Here is a 22,220-nt window from a genome sequence, read left to right as displayed (position 1 = left end):
GGACCACACTTATTCAGCACTTTAAGTCCAAAGTGCCAAAGCAGACTGGGAAATGACTAGATTCTGCTTGGGATAATAATATTTTTTTAAGCAGCCTAATTCAGCATATTCTTTATCTGAAAGTGACTTCTAATTCTTTTTTTATGGCTGGTGTCAAGATAGCAAAAATATGTAAAAGTTCCAGAATCTAGAAAATCGGCTCCCCCATATGTCTTGAATCAGAATTGTAAAAAAATAAAGTATATCAAGACTATGAAAAAGTCTGCCAATCTACAGGGCCAGGTGCCTCGCCATTCACTTTGGACTTTGTATATCTTTCATGCAGGGCATTTCTAAGCACTAAAGATTAGGAAGTTTGATTCTCTAATATTGAAAAAAACAATCCTCTGCCAATCAATAATGACATAAAATTTCTATCTATATTACACATATATACATATGGGATGTTTTCTAGCTTAGGGCTTTTAGTACAGTTTTGATCATTTCAGTTAAGGGACTTGTTCGAAGTCTCTTTTAGAAGGGATTGAGAGAACTTTTGCCCATCTCTGATTCACTCTACCTAGTTGGCAACTCTACCTACGGCAATACTACACCCCAGGAAAGAAGAGAAGGACGGTTCAAAGATAGGGGAACTGTTTGCTGGGATTCCGCTTAAAACAAAACAAAACTGGCTCTATCCAAAGAGCCAAGATCAGGGGTGGGGAGGAAGAGAAATGGGAAAGGAACGGTCAAGTTTTCTGAGTCTGTCGCGTTGCTCTTTTGAAAGCAGGGGGCAAAAGAATAATTGTGTACTTGGGAATAGAAACTGGGACGAAGGAACAGTCCAAGGTAATAGGTAGCTATCCGCCGATAGGCAGGGAAGAGAGAGAGAGAGAGAGAGAGAGAGAGAGAGAGAGAGAGAGAGAGAGAGAGAGAGAGAGAAGAGAGAGAGAGAGAGAGCGCCGCAAAATTGGGGATGCAGGACTTTTCCCCTGGATGCTCCGAGAGAGAGAAAGGGAGAGAGACAGGAAAAGTGCACGACGAAGAAAGTTGAAGTAGGGTCCTCGGTTTGAGGTTTTTTAATTTGTTTTTCTTTTCTTTCCTTTCCTTCTTTCTTTCCTTCTTTTTTCTCTTTCTTTTCTTTTCTTTTCTTTCTTTCTTTTCTTTCTTTCTTTTCTTTTCTTTCTCTCCTTTCTTTCTCTCTCTCTTTCCTTCTTTCTTTCTCGCTCTCTTTTTCTTTGTTTCTTTGTTTCTTTCTTTTTTTAAAGAAGAAAGTGTGTACAAAACTAGCTCGGGAGATCATACGGCCTCAAGCAAGCCTGAGATGGAGAAGAGGGGGGCGGGGAAGGGCGGAGAAGTGTAGAGAGCTGGGGTGGGAGATGCAGAACAAATTCCTTCCCACCAGAGTCACCAGTCTTCGGGGACTCCTGGGCGTACAGGCTCCGAGGGTCTTAGTCCTCCAGAAAGGTCTGCCCTTCGAGGAGAGAGAGGGTAGGACAGAGGAAAAGGGGGGCGGGGTGGGAAAGTCGGGTTTTTCCTTTTTCTCTTTCCTGCTAAGTCTTGCCTAAGAACCCCAGGCCAGCTCCAGCAGAGGAGAAGGTCTGTAGGGGGATGGAAAAAAAGAAAGCGAGAGAAAACTCTGCTGTGGCAACTTTTGAAAACTAGCTGCATGATTAGTGGCGAGGCACAAAGCGGAGGGACAGCTGCACCATCCCGGGTGGGGGAGAGAGTGGGAGGGGGGAACTATAAGGAAACAGCCCGCAGCCGGGGCCCAGGGGGCGTGGGCAGGCCGCCCGCACACAGTCTCAGGGACAGGAAAGGTTGAAATGTTATCGCCTCTAAGTCGCTCGAGAAAAGTAACCCAAAAGGGAAGTCAGAGACTTTTGCCTAGTGAACAACCTGTTGGAAAGCCACGAGGTGAAGCTTTCTTCTAGCTGCTCTCGTAGACTTAGTTATTATGGGGATTAAAAAAAAAAAAAAAAAAAAAAAAGCCGATTCTCTTAGGCACTGCCGGGCATAGCCAAAGCTAGAGGAGTTAGTTTGGGACTCGTGTTTTGTCTGAAAGTACCCACAAGCAGTAGAGTGCACTCATACCGTCCATGTTTATAGCGTTTCCAGGTTCACAAAATGCTGTCTCCAGAACCAAATCGCCCTCTAAATAATTGTGGAAGGAAAAGATAGAGAGGCTCTTGTCTCCCCGCCCCCGTCTTGCACCCCAAACCACTCTTCTTTTCACTTCCATGCTTCGCCTTCCGCAGCCCCTTCGTGGTTAACCTTTGGGGCGCGGGCCCGCGGGTGAGCTGTGCCAGCCTCCCTTTTCCTATACCCCGGGGCAGGTGGCAGCGCGGGCAAGGCAACAAAGCATGGACGCGAACGTGGTGGGGGAGCTAAGCCCAGCCGGGCTATGTCTGACCCAGGCGGCGAACTCTAGAGAGTTGCCAGACTGCTCCTTCTGACCTCAGGTCCTCGGCCATCGCATATTGTCGCGCAGAGATGGAAAACAAACCTCACGAAAGAAGGAAACTTTTCTCCTAGCCCAGCCCGTGCGGGAAAGGGGAAGGTGTGCGGCAGCGGTGGCGCGAAACAGCGCCAGGGACCTGCAGCCCTGAGCGCGGGGACCGAGAACTTGCGGGTTCGGAAGCCTGTCCTGGGTAGACCTGCAGACCCTGGACCACATAGCCCCATTCAAAGGACAACGGAGAGAGATGTCCTTAGGTTCCCAATATCCAAGAACTATCTAATCTTCCTTCTTTGCTGCGGAGTCCAAACCCGGGCAGTTCGGGATGTCTCCCCCCTCCCCCACCCCAACCCGATCCATTTCTGTATAAAACCAAGTTATCCTACAAGGGATGCAACCACCAAGAGGGCCTTGGGATGTAGGGGAACGAATTGAAAGGGGCTGGTTACTATTTTGCATTCGTGTGGAGTGTCTCCTACAGAGTTTATAGGAGTTTTTCAAAATGGTCAGGCTCCCTCTCTCTTTTCACCATGGGGTTGAGGGAAAGTGGGAGGAAGATGAGGTTATTTAAAGCTCATTTGCTACCAGTACAAAATGTTCCAGCTCTCCCTCTCCTTCTCGGCGCGCCTCTGCCCAGCCTTTGATATTTAAGACGGGCAAGATCCCCCATGAAACTACCTGTTAAGGGAACGAGTGACACTGCATTCTTAAGGACTCGTCATGTCTTAAAAAAAGAAAAGAAAAAAGTCAATCACATTCTTTTGAGAGGGGGTTATTCTTGAGGTGCCACCGGGAGGGTGCCCCGTGGGTGGGGAAAGAAGCAGCAGAGGCATGTAGACTGCTGTCCATCAGCCGCCCATCCAAACTGTCCCCATTCCGTCCCTGCTCGGCTCCATTCCTGAGCACCAGCCCGGACTATTCTCGCTAGTTCGTACGGACATTGGCCGCACTGAAGGGCACGAACATGTCCCTAGAATGCTAGCTTTGGGGGACGACTCGAGATTCATAGTTGACTTTGGCAGAGCGGGTTTCCTGACTTGACAAAAACCAAAACCAAAACCGCCTCCCCTAGTTAGGGCTTTCCTTCCTCAGCCCCGAGCCAGCTCCCCAAGCTTAAGAAGCCAGTCAGGTGAATTACTCGAGTTTGAATTCAACTGTTTTCTTGACATTTCGGAAAACTTCGATCACGTTATTCCTGAAGCTTAATCTATTGATTTGTTAAATCTATCATTTTGTGTCCTTAAATACAAAGTAAAAAAAAAAAAATCATAACGCTTTTGGGAGGGAGAGTGGAAGGAGTGAGTGGTACAAAATTTTATTTTCAATATCGTTTTATCCTGCTTCCTTTGATATTTTTACCTCGTACTTCGCAACGTTATCTGTATTATTTTTGATCCTGACTTAGGTTACGACATAATTTGCCAGTAGCTGATGCATTGGATCTGGGTGGTTTAAAAAAATAAAATAAAATAAAACCCTAGTTTGTGAAGACTATCTGGACTTAAGCTTGATCATCATTTTAGACAAATGATTATGAAATTTATTGTAATTATGATGTTGCTGATTGCAATAAATGGAGATCATATTTTATGTTTTATAAAATACTTGCTGCACAACTCTTGTATCCTTCTTCAAAAGGGGGTTTGGAGGTGAGGAGAAGGTGATGGGATTGAAATTTAGGAACGCTTTCCTTCATCCATGTTTTTTTCTGAAGAAATCTGCCCCGACCTGCTTCGCTAATTCCCCTATCACCACTAGCAAGGGGCAGATCTTCGGACTAGAACCTTGGAACTGGGAAGGGGGGGAGGAAGAAGGCGAGGGAGGGAAAGGGTCACATTGGGCTGAATATTTTTGTTTTCGGAACTGAGTTCAAAGCTTTATTTTTCAGAATTTATGTCTTGATTATACCGAGTTACAGAAAAGGATTCCGGGAAACGAAATACTACATAAATATTATGCAATTAAAAAAGGTGTGGGAAGGAGGAAAGGGGAAATGAGGGAGTCTTCTTTGGAGGGGATACTCGTTTTGACAGTGAGGGAAACAATGTTCCGTTAGGGGAGCAGGATTGCCTGGAAGAAGAGCGTATGATCAGACGTGGCACCCAGTCCGCCTGTCGGACTATAATTCTGCAATAAATCAACTGTGGCTTGAAGCCTTCTTTCCTTTTCGGTCACTTGTGGCCTCCGTATTTCACCTAGGTGACACTATTCACCCCCGGGACGCTCCGTCTTTTTCTGGGTCTTGCAGTTTGACTGTTCCTTTCCAGCGATTTAATAGGATGAAAAAGTCAGCCTTTCCAGTGGGTTCAACTCTTCAAATCCTCCGCTGCAACATATCTTTTTCTAATAACTAGAGCTAGAAAACGAAACAGTGTTTTTCTCGTTATTTATCTTCTTCTTTTCCTTTTCTCTCCTCAGTCCCGAATCGCATCCCAGGGGCAATCAGCACAAGGGAAACAATGTAGCTTGTTGTATACATAACTTGACCAATAAAGAAAAAAGGCACAGGTACTACACGTTCAATGAAGGCATGGCCATGAATTTTCCTTGCAAACCTTTAAACGGTTCTGATACACAATATGCCAATTTTCTGTATACAAGTGTTGTGAAACCCACTTGGGCAAAGTATTTGGAGGTTTTGTTACTGTTGTTTTGCTTGTTAGTAATAATGTATAAACTGTTCGGGTCTACGAATAACAATTCATCTTGTAATACAGTTTACAAAAGCCTGGGTATCGGGTTTTGCAAATCCCATAGGTAGCTAGCTAGATCACTCTGTTTAAATTTCTGTCCCGGTGCTTGCAAGGATGATTCAGTACCAAGGAGACAGCACAGTACCTGTGCTTTGGGAAATCGCAATATGCTGTAATACACACATACATATTTTATTTCTCCTTTGCTGTGTTACAACAGACTGTGTTCAAATAAATTAGATATCTCAAAATATAAGCGCTTGCAGTCAAAACACACCTACCGTTTGAGGAAGGCACTATGCTTGCTTTTGTATGGATGTGGGTGTGTGGACATACCTCACTCTAGTTAGGCGCACACACATTTTTTTTTTTTTTTACATGTATGGTTTGTAATATACGGATGCCTTGCATCTGTTTTACATGCCCTATTTTTATGTCAAAAATTCAGCCGACTACATGTACTGGCAAGATGTAAAAACTCAAGCCCGGCTGCTTGTAATGTGAAAGAGTGGAGGGAAAGTGAAAACATTCCTTACCAGCAGCTTCCAGCCTCTCAGGAACATGAGGCCTCGATGAAAGGATGTGCTGAGGAAAATCACAGCTAAGGACCAGAGCAAAAAGTGAACAGCTTTTAAGAGGAAGAAATCTCCATTTAGTTTATTTTACTTTTTTTTTTGTTATCTTTAGATCACTTTGGATGGTCTCCCCTTATCTCGATAAGCCAGGAGTTCATTGCACAAAAGTTCATGAACCAGAAAGCCCAGAACTCAGGGATCTCTTGCTAATCAGCCTCAATCTCATGATTTCTTAAGAATTATATTCTTTAGGCCTTCTCCAGAAAACAGGTGTATTCCTGAGAGCACAGGAATGACTCAATGTTGCCCTTCGATGGGGTATTTCTCATTCCTGAAATAAAGAGAAAGACCAAGTGGTGTGCCAACCTAAGGAGAATTGGGAGTGGTTGAGTGGCAAGCTAGGTCCAGAGTCAGATGGATATGGGTAAGCTATCTTTGACTTGCCATTTACTGAGTGACTTTGAGTGAGCCATTTTTACCTCTTTGCCTCAATTTCCTCAACTGTAAAAAGTGGTAGTTGAACTGGAAATGAGATAATATATATAAAACTAATTGCATTAATGTACCTAATGCAATACTTAAAAGTAATTTTATTGTTAATATTAATGGATAACAATTATTTTTCATGAGGTTAATAAGTAAAATTATGATCACATTGCTGCTCAAAATCTTGACATCCTATACTCATGTACATGGCAAATCCTCCCATAATTTGGACTTGTGAGTAAGAGGACACAACATTCCATCTGCCTTTTCATAAAGGTAATTTCCAATCAATTTGATGTCAACCATGCCCTAGAAATAGTGTCATTTACCTTCTTAAGTACTCTATCTCATAGAGTAAAATACCCCTACTTACAGATGCTCCTAAAAACATTTTTTTCCTTTTCTTTTGTACTTCTGAACCCTCCCAAAATGTCTTAGGGTTTACTGGCTAGATTTCTTTTTAAGGACCATGCCTTAAATCAAAACCAGTCAGTTTTCTTATCACTACCATTACTAATGGCACAAGTTACCACACAAGGTTCATCTTCCTAATCCATAATTTCCTTCCCCACTCTACAGTGGGAAAGCAGACTTGAGAGTGGTTTTAATTCTTATCACTTAACTCTCTCTGAGCCTCAGTTTTCTTGTTAATCACAAGAGATAATAATACTGGTCAAACTGAGTTCTAGAAAGGTTTTCAGGGATTATTCAATCCAATTCCTTATTTATGAGGAATCAGAAGTCTAGAGAAGATGAAAGTGAGTTCCAAGATTGAAACACAAGGAAGTGGCAGAATCAGAAACAAATCTACCAGATCCACCTTCTTTGCCACTGCATTTCCCTTACATTAGAAATCATGCAGGATAAATGATTTATTTTACACAAGAGAGAAAACTCAAAGCTCAGGGAAGCTGTCAGTTCTTCAAGATTATAGGAAGCCATGTCTCCTGATTTCCAGTCCATTGCTTTCATTTCTTAGTCTGAACATAATTACAGCAGTGTATAGGGGGGGAAAGGAAGTAAGAGCAATAATACCTACCTTCAAAAGGTGAGAGAGAGGTGCTTCTCTCTGGATTAGTCTGTCTCAGAACCTCTTGGGCCATCAGGTGTTTTCCTAGTTCTGGCTATTCCTGGTTAAGTACTCTCTTTCTCAGTTCACTAGGGTTTGGTTTTTTATGTTTATGTTTTTGTTTTTGTAAGCATGGCTTTTCAAGCCCAAGTTTTCTCAGATATAAAATGAGAACAATAATACTCTTACTACATAGCTCTGAGGGTTTTTGTTATGATGCATTTAAATCCCATAGAAATGTGACCTAATTTGTGCAATTCAAAATAGTCCACCCTTTAATGTTTTATGCCACCGTAGCTTGTTCCCCAGAAACATTTGGGTTAGTCAATAGTATCTCTTTTGCACCTTCTACCCTGAATCTAGAAGTCCAAAAGCTCTTTACCTGGAGGCAGCATAGACACTGTGCTGTATCTAAAGTCAGAATCTGGGTTCAAATCCCACCTTTAACATCCACTACCTGTGTCAACTTCGCTAAGTCATTCATCTCTGAGACTCAGGTCCCTCTTCTGAAAAAATGACAGAGAGGTTATACTAAATGGTTTATGATGTCTGCAATCTACTTTTTCTTAGAAATACTGCTGACCTTGAGTTCATCAGAGTTTATTGTTTTTAAATGTTTGGAAGGGAAAGGGTGGAGTTGAGGATGTATTTATGGGGAGAGGGGAAGGTTTGTCATAAAGTACGAAAAGGATATGTGGTTTTGGGTGGTACATGGTATGCATGAGTCCTTTTGAATCATACCTCAGCAATTGTTGGTGGGTTCTTATTTTTGCTCATCAGTTTCTGTAGCAGCAAACAAGAAGTTGGTTGGGAAGGGTAGTTTCTTTGTCCCCAGATGCCTACCTGTATGATCGAATGAATCGTAGCTTACTAGAATCATACAATCTCAGAATTGGAAGGGATCCCAGAGGTCATGTAGTCTAATCTTGACACACATCATGACTCCTCTCTATAACATCTCAACTGCTCATCATTTAGCTTCCAGTAAAAACCACCAGAGATGAGAACACTCATTACCTTCCTCAAAGCCTATTCCATTTTGGTTAACTCTAATTATTAGGAAGTTTGTCTCATACTTTGAGCCAAAATTTGTCTCCCTTAACTTCTATTCATTGGTCTTTGTTTTACCTTCTGGAGCCATGCAGAACCAATATAAATCTCTTTCTATATTTTAAAGGTATGTAACCTTTAAAATAATGGAAGTCTATAATTATGCCCCCATTAAATATTCTCTTCTACAGGTGAGGAATCTTCAGTTATTTTGAACCATACTTACATAAAATGATTTTTGAGTCCCCCTGCTCACCAATCAAAGGTTGGCCTCCTCTGGATGAACTCTAGCTGTTTAATATCCTTCCTAAAATACAGAATTCCACAATGCCCTAGATGTGGGCTGCCTAGGGCACAATCTACAATTCAGCTGAATGTTACACTTTCTTCATTATCTCCTCCAGGACAGGTGTGTAAAACTTCTGACAAAAATGATAACCAATTTGGGGAAGCTGTGATTTTTTTTTCAATGGGAAAGGAAGAAATTAGAAGGTGGAAAGACAGTGGAGAGTTACATCTTTGATGCATTAATGACTTTACCTGAAGTTTAACAAGCTTTTGACAAAGCCTGAAAATGGGTAGAGGAGAAAGTAAAAAGGCTACATGTCCTTAGTTTTTCTTTATTACCAAATATGTCTAATTTTCTTCTGGAAAGCCTGTTTTTTCTTCACTGAAGTTTCCTCAGCCTGAAAGAATCTCTAGATATGGTCTGGTGTATTATACTAGAAAGTAGGAAATATAATAGGGAATGTGCCTTGAAATTATGAGTAAGAGGAAACATGACGTAGATTTACTTTCCTCAGCCAGCCTGGCGCTGTCGAGCAGCATAAAAGATATTGGAGATGGGGGTTGGTAATGGAGACTCCTACAGGCAACTCTGCAGCTATTGTGAATTAGTCAGGATGATCATAGCATCATAGGATTCTAAAGCTGGAAGAAACCTTAAAGACTATCTTGTTCCTATATCATCCTTTTATTTTAAAGATGAGAAATTGTAAGTGACTTGTTCAAGGTCACACAGATAGTAAGGAGTACAGCTAAGATTTAATCTCCTGTTTCTCCGTATGCTGAGGGAAGACACAAAATGAGGAAATTTGTGAATGGAGGAAGGGAGACTATGAAGAGGACAGTGTAAGGAAGGAAATTTTCCAGTTCCTTTAAGTCTAGGAAAAAGAATGCTTCATATTCTTCCTTTAATCCCCAAGTTTCAGGAAAAAGGATGCTGCGCCCCCTGGTGCAGCTAGATGCTAGCAAAAAATAATGAAACTAATGATTAATAAATATGGAAAGATGGTCAAATATCTTAATATTCAGAGAAATACAAATCAAGGCAAACCTAAAAATATTGAATTTCTCCCACTAAAATGAAAAAAAAATAGAAAAAGGATAAAAATTCAATGTTGGTGAGGCTGCAGGGAAACAGGCACTCTCAGATGTTGTTGGTGAGACCACAGACTGGTAAATATATTTTTGGGGGAAGGGAATATGGCAATATACGATAAGAGTGATAAAAATAATCAGAGATTTTGAAATATAGTTTCTATAGTTAGGGACTTTTAAAAGTCATAAAAGGGGGAAAGAGATTCATCTGAACAAACATATTCATTGTTTGCTCTACTTGTCTGATGTCAGGCAATGATGTTACAATGATACCTTTAGAAAACCTAATGGATTTTTTAAATCTCCAAGGCAACTGTTAGAGAACAAAAAGAAACTTCTACAGGATCTGACACTTTTCTTCTTACAGCATAAGGAAGCGGAAAGTGAAATATACTTTTCTCTCTAAGAGAATGGAGTGATTTTTTGAATATTTTAGATAATAGTAAAATATATGTTTAGAAAGAAAGCTGAGGAAACTTGAATTCTGATATCAATTCTAATCTTGAGAAAGCCTCTCTTTTAGCTTCAGTTTCTTTATCTATAAAATTAGAGACTTGTACTAACTAGACCATTCTTTTCATTTCTACTAATGGAGGATAAATTAGACCCTTTCCCCCTTTTTCACTTCTTATTCTTGGGATTTTCTTAAAGTTCTTTAAAATAATAACATACATTTCTATAGTGCCTTAGTTTTTTTTTTTTTTTTTAGTTTTTCCAATTTTTAATTGGAACACAATGTTTTCCAATTTCTTCCTCTCTCCCTCCCTCCTCCCTCCTCCCTCCAGTGCCTTAATTTTTAAAAATCATGTTCCTTAGACAAACCTGTGAAGTGGATAGTACAAGTGTAATCTAATTATGAATGAGGAAATTGAGAATCAGGGAGGTTGAAATGTCTTTCCCAGTATCACCCAGCTAGTAAGTTTTCTAGGTACTTATATTCTAAAGTCTCCTCACTTAAATTCAGGGTTCTCCCCAATATGTTAGCCTGGAGTATCAGCACATGGGCAAAAAACATTGATGTGTTTTCAGCCTTCTAAACTTAAATTCTAGGGTCCCTAAACAAAAATTTCAGAAAGGGGTCTCTTTTACTCATTTTAATGCAAAATAAGCAAACCTTCATTAGAGAAAAGATGGATCCTTTCATGGGCCTCCCTGCAAGGAAGCAGCTGTTTGGGCAATAATTAAGCCTATGATATGTTTCTTTTTTAAAAAGTGCTGTACTGAAAATCATGTTACTAAGTGTTATATGTGGAAGGTGTGAATATCTGCTTCAGCAGTTCCAGGCACAAACCCAAAAACTTCCACAGAACTAGGATGGCATTTTGCTCCTAATGGGACTAAAATTCTAAAGATAAATAGAGAGACCCACTTAGAGTATATTCTTCCCAAAGGAACAAATTCTCAGTTTACATTGATATTTGGGAAATAAACATATAAATTCAGAACTTTTTTTGTTTTGATTTAAAAGGCAGGATCAATTGGGTCTTCACAAAATTATAAGGGAGATGGGGATTAGTCTCCTTGCCTCCTTTTTGGGTAAAACTATCTCATCAAGACTGAAGGATAAACCACCAGCACCAGCACCACTGTCACTACCATCACCACCATCACCACCCCTATCACTATCACTGCTACCACCATTATCACTATCACTAACATCACCACTACCTCTTGTATTCTTTCTCTTATATATACTCTCTCTCTCTCTCTCTCTCTCTCTCTCTCTCTCTCTCTCTCTCTCTCTCTCTCTCTCTCTATATATATATATATATATATATATATATATATACTCCCCATAACCTTATATATACTCTACCCAGAGCTTTGTTTTTCTTTTAATTCTTCACCCTCCTACTTTCAAAGCTTTATTTTAGACAATAAATGTTTTGGGAATGGGACAGAACAAAGGTTGGAATATTATTCTTCCCACCTCTTTCCTCTGTGTATTATTGTCTCAGTCTCAGGTTTTAAACCTTCACTGTAACTTTTGAGACTTGACTCACCAAATTAACCAAATATTTGCATGCCATTCATGTGAAGGAAAACAGGTTTTACTAACAATAAAACATATGTTTATTAAGAAGAAATATTAAAGAAAAAACCCAGAAATAAAATACATGCCTATTGCTTGAGGGATTTTGTGGTATATGAAGGTAATTGAATATTATTTTCCATTAAAATGACTAATAAGAATTCAGAGAAATATGGGAAGACTTACATGAATTGATCCAGAGAGAAGAGCAAAACCAGGAAAATGATACACCATGAGTCCAATAAAGTGAATGAGAACAACACCCAAAGGGAGATGAATTCAGATTGAATGCAATGACCAATCTTGGTCTTAGAGAACAGATGATGAAACCAGCATCACTCCTCTTGGCAGAGAGGTGGAGAAATATGGCTTGCATTGTGTGTGTGTTGTCAGATGTGAGGACCATACTGGTTGGTTTTGCTTAACTGATCTGTCTTTGTCACAAGGGAGGATTCTTTGGGGCCACGGATTTAGGAAAATGACTGTGAGGCAAAAAAAAAAAAAAAAAAAAAAAAAACAACAGAAGGCAGAAGGCATCTGTAAAACTTTACCAAAAATAGGAATACCAAAAAAAGTATCCCTACGCACACACACACACACACACACACACACCTTATGCCCGAATGCATTGCTTATTTTGCCTATTTCTAGCCCTTGTTGTGTAGTGGAAGATTTTCTTTGCAATCACACTGGTATGGTAATGATAAAGGCAGCCTTTTTTTTTTTTTTGTAGGAATGTATACACATTTGCAACAAATCTTAAAGAAAATGGAAAAATTTTAAGACCTTTCTTCTAGTGCTTTTTTCTATTGGACATTGTAAAAAATACTCTCCAAAGTCTAATCAATTAAACATTTACCATTAGGCCCCTGGAACACAGAGGCTGAAATGAAATAGTTTCTTGCCTTAAGGAGTTTACATTCTATTGGAGGGTGGGAGAGGGGATACAATAAATATAGAGAAAATAAAACACAAAGCAATTTGTGGAGAGAAAGAGCAGTTAACATTTACTGGGATAAAGAAAATCTTCAAGTGGAGGGTAGCATTTGAAATTTCCTTCAAGTATGTTAGCATGATGATTTGAATTTTAAGAGATGAAAATAAAGAGTGGATCAATACAGGATACTGGAGATAGGGGAATGGAATGGAATGGAAAATTTGGAGAACAACTGGCAAGTAGTCCAGTTTGGATAGAAGATAGAGTGCATGAAGGTGAAATTAAGTCTGGAAATGTAGGCAGAGATCATATTTTGCAGAACTTTAAATGATAAGCTAAGGAGTTTGCATTTTATCCTCATATAGAAGGCAAATCTAGACACCTAAAACCCTTAGCAGGTTCATTCTTTATCAGCAAAGTCAATGAAGATGAGACTTTTGTTCTGGCTTGATGTCTCTTAGATAAGTTCTGAATTTGACAGAAAGTTCCACTAACCGCTTTCTCATCTGATCAAGCATAACTACTTAATTCACCATAGCTATAAATCCTTGGATGTATCATTTAAATCATAGCTCAGAGGCAAGCTACGGCTGGAGCTCACTCTATAAGAATAAGTCAGTCACCATGTGTGGGAGTGGAGAGGGGGAAGCAAAACTGGACTGTGTCCTTAACCGGTAATTTGGGTTATGTGAACAACTCCACTGGTGGGGGACAGGGAAGATGAAAGAAGTAAGGGTTGATTTTCAAAGGACCTGTTTATTTTCTCCTTCCAAAGTAGCACCATAAGTTTGCATAATTGAAAAGGTCTCTAGAAGAGATACAGCCCACCTAAGGAGTAGATTATTTGATTCATTAACCTCAAGTTTCTCTTTGTAAGGGATAGTGAGACCACCCAGCATAGTGCTATATGTCTAGATGACTATATCGTTCACTGAAGAAGTAGAAGTCCACCAAAGAGTGAAGAATATTTATTTTTAATATTTGTTCACCATTAATAGGCTGGGGTATTTGCTTTCCCATTTTTATCAGGCTAAATAAAACCTGTCTTATACTCAATATTTGGAGGGGATCTGAAGGCTCTTTTTATAGAAACCTTGACATCAGCAAATGTTTCACTTTCCTAAGGAACTTTTTAGAAAAAGCAACAGGAAAATGATGATGATGATGATGATGATGATAATCTTAGATGCCTTCAAGATTAAACCCAGTTTGGGCAAAGAGTCTCAGGTTCTGGACTGTGGATAGACTGGAAATAACTAGAAGTCACTGAAGATTATTGAGCAGAAGTGTGATGTAAGAAGAGCCAGGATTTAGAATTATTAATTCAGCCCAAGAATTTCCATAGTGTTATGTCACATGTAGATAATCTGTATCTGCAACTCTAAGGGAGACATTTGGACTTCTCTAGGGAACACTTTTCAACTGTGACAATAGTTGAATTTTTTTAAAGCTTTTTCTATCACCCAAATGTCTTTCCTAAATAATGTCTTCATCCTTTCTAGAAAGCAACAATAACTGTCCTTGAACATAAAGTTAATAGGGTCATAAGATTATATAGATTTATATATCTATAAATATATAGATTTAATCCCCATTTTTTACAGATGAGGAAATTAAACACCAGAGAAGTCAACCACTTACCCCAGGAGATTATATTGTTAATAACAGAATCAGAATTTGAAGCCAGATTCTCTAATTAATGCATTTGAGAAATTATTACATGAGACATATAATCCAGGCAGAGATCATTAGGAATATAACAGGAAAGATTATATAGATCAAGGAAAAATATAGAAGTAATTGATCAATAATGTTAATTCAACAACTATGGATCAAGTTCCTGTTCTGTACAAAATACATAACTTTTAAAAACCTGAAGATTTAAAAAAAAAAAAAACTGTTCCAAGGCTAATTTCAGAAAAGCCTGGAAAGACTTACATGGACTGATGCTGAGTGAAGTAAGCAGAACCAGGATAATGTTGTACACAGCAGTACCAAGACTGTGTTAAGAACAACTACGATAGACTTATCTCTTCTTGGCAATTCAGTGATCCAAGGCAATCACAATAAACTTTGGATGGAAAATGTCATCTGCATCCAGAAAGAGAACTATGGAAATTGAATGCGGATTAAAGCATACTACTTTCAACTATTTTTCTTCTGTCTTTTTTTGCTTTCTTGTGGTTCTTATCTTTTTTTTTCTCCCAACATGATTCATATGGAAATACATAAAAAATGAATGTACATGTATAACCTAAGAAAAATAAATTTAAAAATCTGTTCTTATATTCACCATTACTTTACAATTTGTTGACTTTTGTACTAGTATCAATACTAGTGAGAATGAGGTGGTATTCCTCCTGGAAAAAAAATGTTCATTCTATTCCATGACAATAACAATATCAGTTTTGAATGGCTATGAGTTAGAACCAATCATCAAAACTTAATTATCATTGATGGTAGCTAGGTAGCATGGTAGATAGAATGTCAAGTCTGGGTCTGGAAGACCTGAATTCAAATGTGACTTTAAACATTTACTAATTGTGTGACCTTGGTTGGGCAAGTCACTTAACCTTGTTTTGTTTCAGTTTTCTATATCTGTAAATGGAGATAATTAAAACACCTACCTCCCAGAGTTGAAGGAAACTAAATTGAGACAATATATGTAAAATGCTTAACACAGTGCCTAGCATATGGTAATTTTCATATACATACAAGCCATTATTATTAATTAGCTATCATATAATGTCTCTATTATGGATCTTTTATACTTCTATGCCTCTTTAAGCATTCTAATCTATCCCTAAACTTTAGAACACACTTACTTTGGAAAAGTAAATTTAATAATTAAAAAACTAATTTTATTAAATACTTTATTTGTGAATACAGGGGCAGATCAGCTTAAAAGATAGTCATAATAGCCTTAAACATCACAGTAGATTAGGTATAGCATAGTACATTAAGGTTTGAAAAGTGCTTTACAAATATTATCTAATTTTATTTTTTCAACAACTTTGTAAAGTAGATGCTATTACTATTATCATTCCTGTTTTACAGATGAGGAAATTGAGGCAGAATTAAAGAACTGGCCCAGAGTCAAACAGGCAGAGATTTTAATGATCCTGAATTTGAATTCTGGTCTTCCAGAGCTAAGGCTCAGAAAGCAAATTATACCCTGAGCTTAGGACAATAACAATCCCTTGTCACCCTCTGGCAAAATCATAATTTTTGTATTGTTTTGATCTCTATTTCCCAGGGGATCCTAGAGGAGCTGATTCTACAGCTGACATCCTGGAGCATAAAGTGATCAATCATATCTCCTAACATGTTAAGTGAACCGAATCAGGTACTTCACTCCTGTTTCTATCACTCTAACTCTGGTTCTGTACCCTGCTGATTGATTACAGGACTCAATGATCCTTTAGGTTTGAGACAATCAGCTTAGAAATTGTTCTCACAAAACCCTAGAACACCTGTTTGTCCCAAAAATGCTTGCATGCATGAGCATTTCTTTACTCAAGACATAAGAATGATTACATTGGTTCTCACCTTTTTGTGGTTTTTTCATGTTTAAAAACCCTACTCCTATCACAAACCACAAGCCCTCCTTTTCAGGAGGATGTTAATTTGCAAAATTGTTTTCTTCACTTGGAAACTGAACTTCTGTTTGATTACTGACACTCCTGTCTCTAGACTCCCACAGATTAGAGACCAGTTCTGGTCAGTTTGACACTTTGTGAGAGTACTTTTATTTGGGAATGGTTATGACTAGGTGGTATCCAAGGCTCTTTCCATCTCTGAGATATTGTGATTCTGTGAGGAGCTAGTGTCTGAGGTAAGCCATGAAGGTAGAGAATGTTTTCTGCAGCTAAGACTATGGAAGGAATCTATTCCAGTTATGAGAGGGAGAAAGTCTAACACATGAAAATGCATAGAGTCAGGGTGAAGACAAAGGATCTGAAATTTAGAATAGGAAGTTAACTTTGAGATTATCTAGTCCAACACATTTAATTAACAGAAACTGAGACTCTGGGCTAATAAATATCTTACCCTGGGTCATAGAGGTAACAAATAGTGGTAATAGAAATAGGCAAATTATTTTATTTGTGCCCTTTTCTATACTATAACAATTTTGTTTTTGTAGTTGTTCAGTCATTTTCTAACTCGTTGTGACCCTATTTGGGGTTTTCTAGGCAGCTTCCTCCTCCAAATCATATTACAGATTTGGGAATTAAGGCAAATGGGATTAAATGACTTGCCCAGGGTCACCCAGTTAGTAAGGTCTAAAGTCAAATTTGAAATTAGGAAGTCCTTCTGACTTCAGACTTGGCTCTCTATACACTATACCACCTTGCTGCCTTACTATACCAGTCTGCCTCTCAATCAAAAGTAATGGAAAATTTAAATCCTGAGGGCATGTAACCTATCAAACTATTATTGGGGGGAACCTCCAGTCTTCACTTGTGTCCCTTTAACGTTGCTAATAGCATCCTTTTTTTTTTAAATCAGTTCAGAAGGCTTTAGATTAATTGTATTCATATTCTTTTTACTCTTCTCTTTCTTATCACGTACCAGTGTTCTAAGAGAAACTATGAGGGATTGTAGGAGTATCAAGATATTAATTTCCTCTCAAGTTTATAGTCTGATAAGGTTCAGGTAAGTATACAAATGTTTATGGTTTGCTTCCCTCTGTTTCCACAACTCTAAATAAATTGGGAACTCAGTCCTTGGTGTTTTTCCAAAAAAAGTCTCCTGAGACTTGCATGTTGCTAAAAGAGTCTTTATAGTTTAGTACTAGCACTGATGTCACTTTGCACTAATACATTCACACTTAACTTTATTGTAGCTTTTTAAAAATGGACTTTCAAATGAAAATAACTTGAAACTTGTACCTTACTTTCATGTTAGTTAAAGTATGCTTTGTATTCATGATTATTAAGATTTTTTTTAACAAAAGAACTTCAGATAAAGAAATTGACACTCATAGAGAAAGTGACTTAATATGGTCAAATGACAAGTCAATCAAGAGATGTAATAAAAATTCTGAGCTACTCTTATTTCAAAATTAGAGGTCTTAGAACTCCACAAAGCCTCAAACCTAACCACTTTTCATTTACAGCAAAGAATTATACCACTAATACCTGTTGGAAGATTAGAAATGCAATCAAAATGGCAAAAAGGGAAATAAGTCTTGTGGTTTGAAACTGATTTGTTCAGAATAGGAAATGATCCCTTTTGAAACTGTATTTGTACAGATAAAAAGTTTATCAGGGGAATTCCCCTTTTCTACTTGATGAGTATGCAGGAAAGGGAGTTTTGTTTTGAACGTTTTTTTTTTATTTTATTTTTTTATTATAGCTTTTTATATACAAAACATATGCATGGATAATTTTTCAACATTGACCCTTGCAAAACTTTCTGTTCCAATTTTTCCCCTCTTTCCCCCTCCCTCTCCTCCTCTAGATGGCAGGTAGTCCCATACATGTTAAATATGTTAAAGTATATGTTAAATACAATATGCATATACATATTTATACAGTTATCTTGTTGCACAGGAAAGATCAGATTTAGAAAGAAGGTAAAAATAATCTGAGGAGAAAAAAACAAAAATGCAAGCAAACAGTAACAGAAAGAGTGAAATTGTTATATTGTGGTTCATACTCATTCCCCAGTGTTCTTTCTCTGAGTGTAGTCTTTCATTACAAATCAATTGGAACTGATTTGGATCCTATCATTGTTGAAGAGAGCCACATCCATCAAAATTGATCATCATGTAGTATTGTTGTTGAAATGTATAATGATCTGGTTCTGCTCATTTCACTCAGCATCAGTTTATGTATGTCTCTCCAAGCCTCTCTGTATTCGTCCTGCTGTCATTTCTTATAGAAAAATAATATTCCATAACATTCATAAACCACAATTTACCCAGCCATTCTCCAGTTGATGGGCATCCCTTCAATTTCCAGTTTCTAGCCACTACAAAAAGGGCCACCACAAACATTTTTGCTCATGTGGGTCCCTTTCCCTTTTTTCATATCTCTTTGGGATATAAGCTTAGTAGTAACACTACTGGAGCAAAGGGTATGCATAATTTGATAACTTTTTGAGTAGTTTTGAACTTTTGAAAATAGTCTTCCTGTAAATTGGAACCTTATTGAAGAGATAAAAGACAATTGATTAAATCTGGGCTATCCAGATTTTGTTGTTATTGCTGGGGGCTTTGTGAGGGATGGATTTAGTTATGGGGACTGTCCACCCAAATAATTTGATAGATTGAGGCTCTTGGCAAAATGGATGCTATTGGAAGGAACTAGTCCATAAAATTTCTGCAGCTAAGTGTTCAGTGGATAGAGCACTGGGTTTAGAATCAAAAAGTTCTGTTCATAAGTTCAAATCCAACCTCAGGTGCCTACTAGCAGGCAAGTCACTTAACCTTCTTTGCTTCAGTTCCTCATCTAATAAATGAGCTAGAGAAGAAATTGCAAACTACTACAGTTCTTTGCCAATATAACTTCAAATTGTGTGACAAAGAGTTAGACATGATTGAAATGACTTAACAACAACAAAAAGACCATAGAAGTAGTCCTACAAGTATGATTATCCCCTTTTGGTTTATTTCTATCTTTTAGAGAATGATGTGGCAAGAGGGCATTTCTCCCTAAATCCTGCATGGTTCATAGGAACTAGAAATGGCAGGCTTGGCGTAGAAGTACATGGGAATGATAGGTGCCCACCCACAGCTTTCTGAACACTGGTCAGGGACCAGAGGCCTGAGAATAGACTTTTTGAGCCAAAGAGATGGCAGCAGTTATGATGGTAGTGGAGTATCCTGAAGAAATTACAAATATCTACCCACATGGCCCCAAAGAGGAGGATGTGGACATTAGCATTCATTCATCCCTGTCTCCAAGTTAGAGAAGAGGAATTTCCAAAAATGATGATTTTCTAATCTGGCCTGCTAGCCAAGGAAGTGAGTTTTTTTTTTTTTTTTTTTTTTAGGCAACATTAGGCTTAGAGGTCACCCCATGCATAACCACAGAAGAGATTTGGCTTGCTAATCCTGAACCATATGCTTCTTGGACAAGGAAGAGCATTGCCCACCTGGTCACTAGAGTTGGAAAGGCATTAAGAGAATATAGCCATGACAAAAGGCAATAAGGCATCTAAACTTCTAATTACCTTCATCTCTCACCATGATGAGCTATTTAGAATTCAAGTCCAATAGAAAGGTGGGGAATTTCCTGTCCAGCTGTCTCAAAGTGTGTTCACCTTAGTGAACTATTGTCCAAAACAGAGCATGGCACCATGAGTCTTAGCGGCGCTCAGTAGGAGAGAGTTATTATACCGGAATATCAGGATACTGGCCTGCTAGTAAGCTCAAATTCTATGCCCTTCTAAGAGGATACCAAACCCCTAGTGTGATGCTGATCAGATGGACTTTCCAATCCTTGAAACAGGGCTTCTCTGAGTATTTTTGTACTTTACACATTTTCAATGTGATGAAGTAAAAATATGTTTTCTACCTAATATGCTCCTATCATTTTAAGTGCTTATACTGGGCATCCTATTATCAACACTTGAAGAAATCTAGACACAAACTATATATGTTATATTTGGAAATTTCCCAGAATAAACTTTGGATAGGAATATAATGAACCAAAGATAAATACTGGTCTTCTAATGGCACCATCAAGATGGAACCCAGATTCTGCAAATCTAAGACCTGAGGGTTCCTGGGATACAGGTTACATGAAAATAATATCATACTGAATTACATGTTGGAAGAAAGAAATAAGGTTTATTAGCATTTGTGGTTAACTTGGGCTCAAAATAATTTTTGAAAGAAAAAGAGTCTACTTATCAATTCATGAAAATACCTTTGAAAGTATTACTCATACTGGAATGACATCTGGCCAAGAAATATTCTTAAGGAGCATTGTTTTTGTCCTAAAGCTAAAGCAATGTGGAGAAGTAGAATAATTAAGAATTTGTTCCTGTATGGTGACCTTCCTTGATGGGAAGTTTATCAAGGGGATGCAAGTGTTTCTTCATCCTGAAATGCTTTCTACATGTAGAAGTCATAACTAATATATAAATCTAGATGAATGGTAGTTCCAATTCATAAATGAATTCTCTAAAATGAATTCACCACAGCATTTGTCCAAAAACTAGGGAAGAGCAACAAAATTCTAAGTGCTAAGCCACTAGAGATATTTCAAAAGAGTCTGGACAAAGGCTTGGAACAGTTACAGTAGTGAACCATCCTGTCCTGGCCCAGAATCTAGATTGATGACCTAATAGATCTTTTCCAACTCTGACTGCCATGATTTTATGAGCATCAAGAATTGGGATTTTGCCACTGTCAACAAAAAGCTCTTCTCCAAAGCATTTATATCCACAAAAATTCAACTACTCACATTACACAAATCTTGTATTTTCATAGGGCTCTGGGACAGTCTTTAGTTTTTTACTGTGTCTGAAATGGAAATTCTCACCTTCTTTGCCATAATTCTTAAAGAAAAAGGAGGATAGTCATGTTTCTCCTATGTTTGTTGCAGATATTTCTGGCCTCATCTTTGGATAACTTCTTGGTAGAAGTTAAAATTGACACCCTGCTGGTATGTAACTACCAGACCTGAGACTACTTATTTCTCTTAACTCAAATCTATATGTCTGGTGGAATTTCACTCTAGTGTGTTATCCTGTCTCTACAACAAAGGATCCAAAATTCATTTCAGATTACTATCAGATAATTCCTTTAAACTCCTCATCAAAAGAACAATATATTATTGTTTGGCAAAATATCTATATCATAAGCTTTAAAAATTAGTTTTAGCTTTCTTCTGTATAGATGACAGCTATTCAGCCTTCGTTAGCAATGTACTATTTAGGTGATGAATTTTCAGGGAACCATCCATATTATCCCACTTGGTCTCCTATGTAACTTTCTAATTTTTCCAGCATCATAAAATAGCTTTCTGAAATGATATTTTTATGGATTCTCAAAAAATATTTCATATATCTTTTGGACAATGAGCTAGGCTCAAACTCAAACAGAAGATTGGGTTCAATTACATTTGGGAAATTGGATAATGCTTTCAAAAACCTTAACTGCTTACTCCAGTAAAACCCTTTTTAAAAAATACTGATATTCTCCTGGTTTCTCATTCTCCCCCCTTTTATAAAAAAATACAATTGTGCTTCTGTAATGCTCTGTAGTTACACATCTCAGAACACCACAACCTTTGCAGAGATTGTTGTGGGTGATCCAAGGATAAGTGGAGAGACCACAAATTTATGGAAGATACCCTTTATGAATTCAACAGGCCTTGATGAACTATGTCCTAGGGTCCTAAAAGAAATGATGAATGGAATTGCTGAACCACTATATATGAGCTAGGAAAGATCAAGAAATGGAGAAAGGCAAGTGTTCCAATTTTTAGAAAAAGGAAAGAAGTGGAAGTTGTCAACTATAGGGCATTAAGTTTGTCATCAATTATTGGAATTATTCTAGAATGTATTATTAAAAGGTTAGTACATGAGAATCTAGAAAATGATATA

At 38.0% G+C, this 22,220-nt stretch overlaps 1 long non-coding RNA gene across 1 annotated transcript; it reads right to left on the bottom strand.

The window, feature by feature from the left end:
• Positions 1–2,814: 2,814 nt before the first annotated feature.
• Positions 2,815–6,014, bottom strand: LOC127555180 (uncharacterized). The gene is made up of 2 exons (XR_007952175.1): positions 5,667–6,014; positions 2,815–4,793 (listed from the first exon to the last, which is right to left on the bottom strand). It is a non-coding gene; the product is annotated as an uncharacterized LOC127555180 (long non-coding RNA).
• Positions 6,015–22,220: the final 16,206 nt, after the last annotated feature.

The sequence above is a fragment of the Antechinus flavipes genome, chromosome 1 (genome assembly GCF_016432865.1).
Source record: "Antechinus flavipes isolate AdamAnt ecotype Samford, QLD, Australia chromosome 1, AdamAnt_v2, whole genome shotgun sequence".
Classification (NCBI taxonomy): domain Eukaryota; kingdom Metazoa; phylum Chordata; class Mammalia; order Dasyuromorphia; family Dasyuridae; genus Antechinus; species Antechinus flavipes.
Note: the sequence above shows the minus strand (reverse complement) of the source record. Positions and strands in the feature narration are given on the sequence as shown.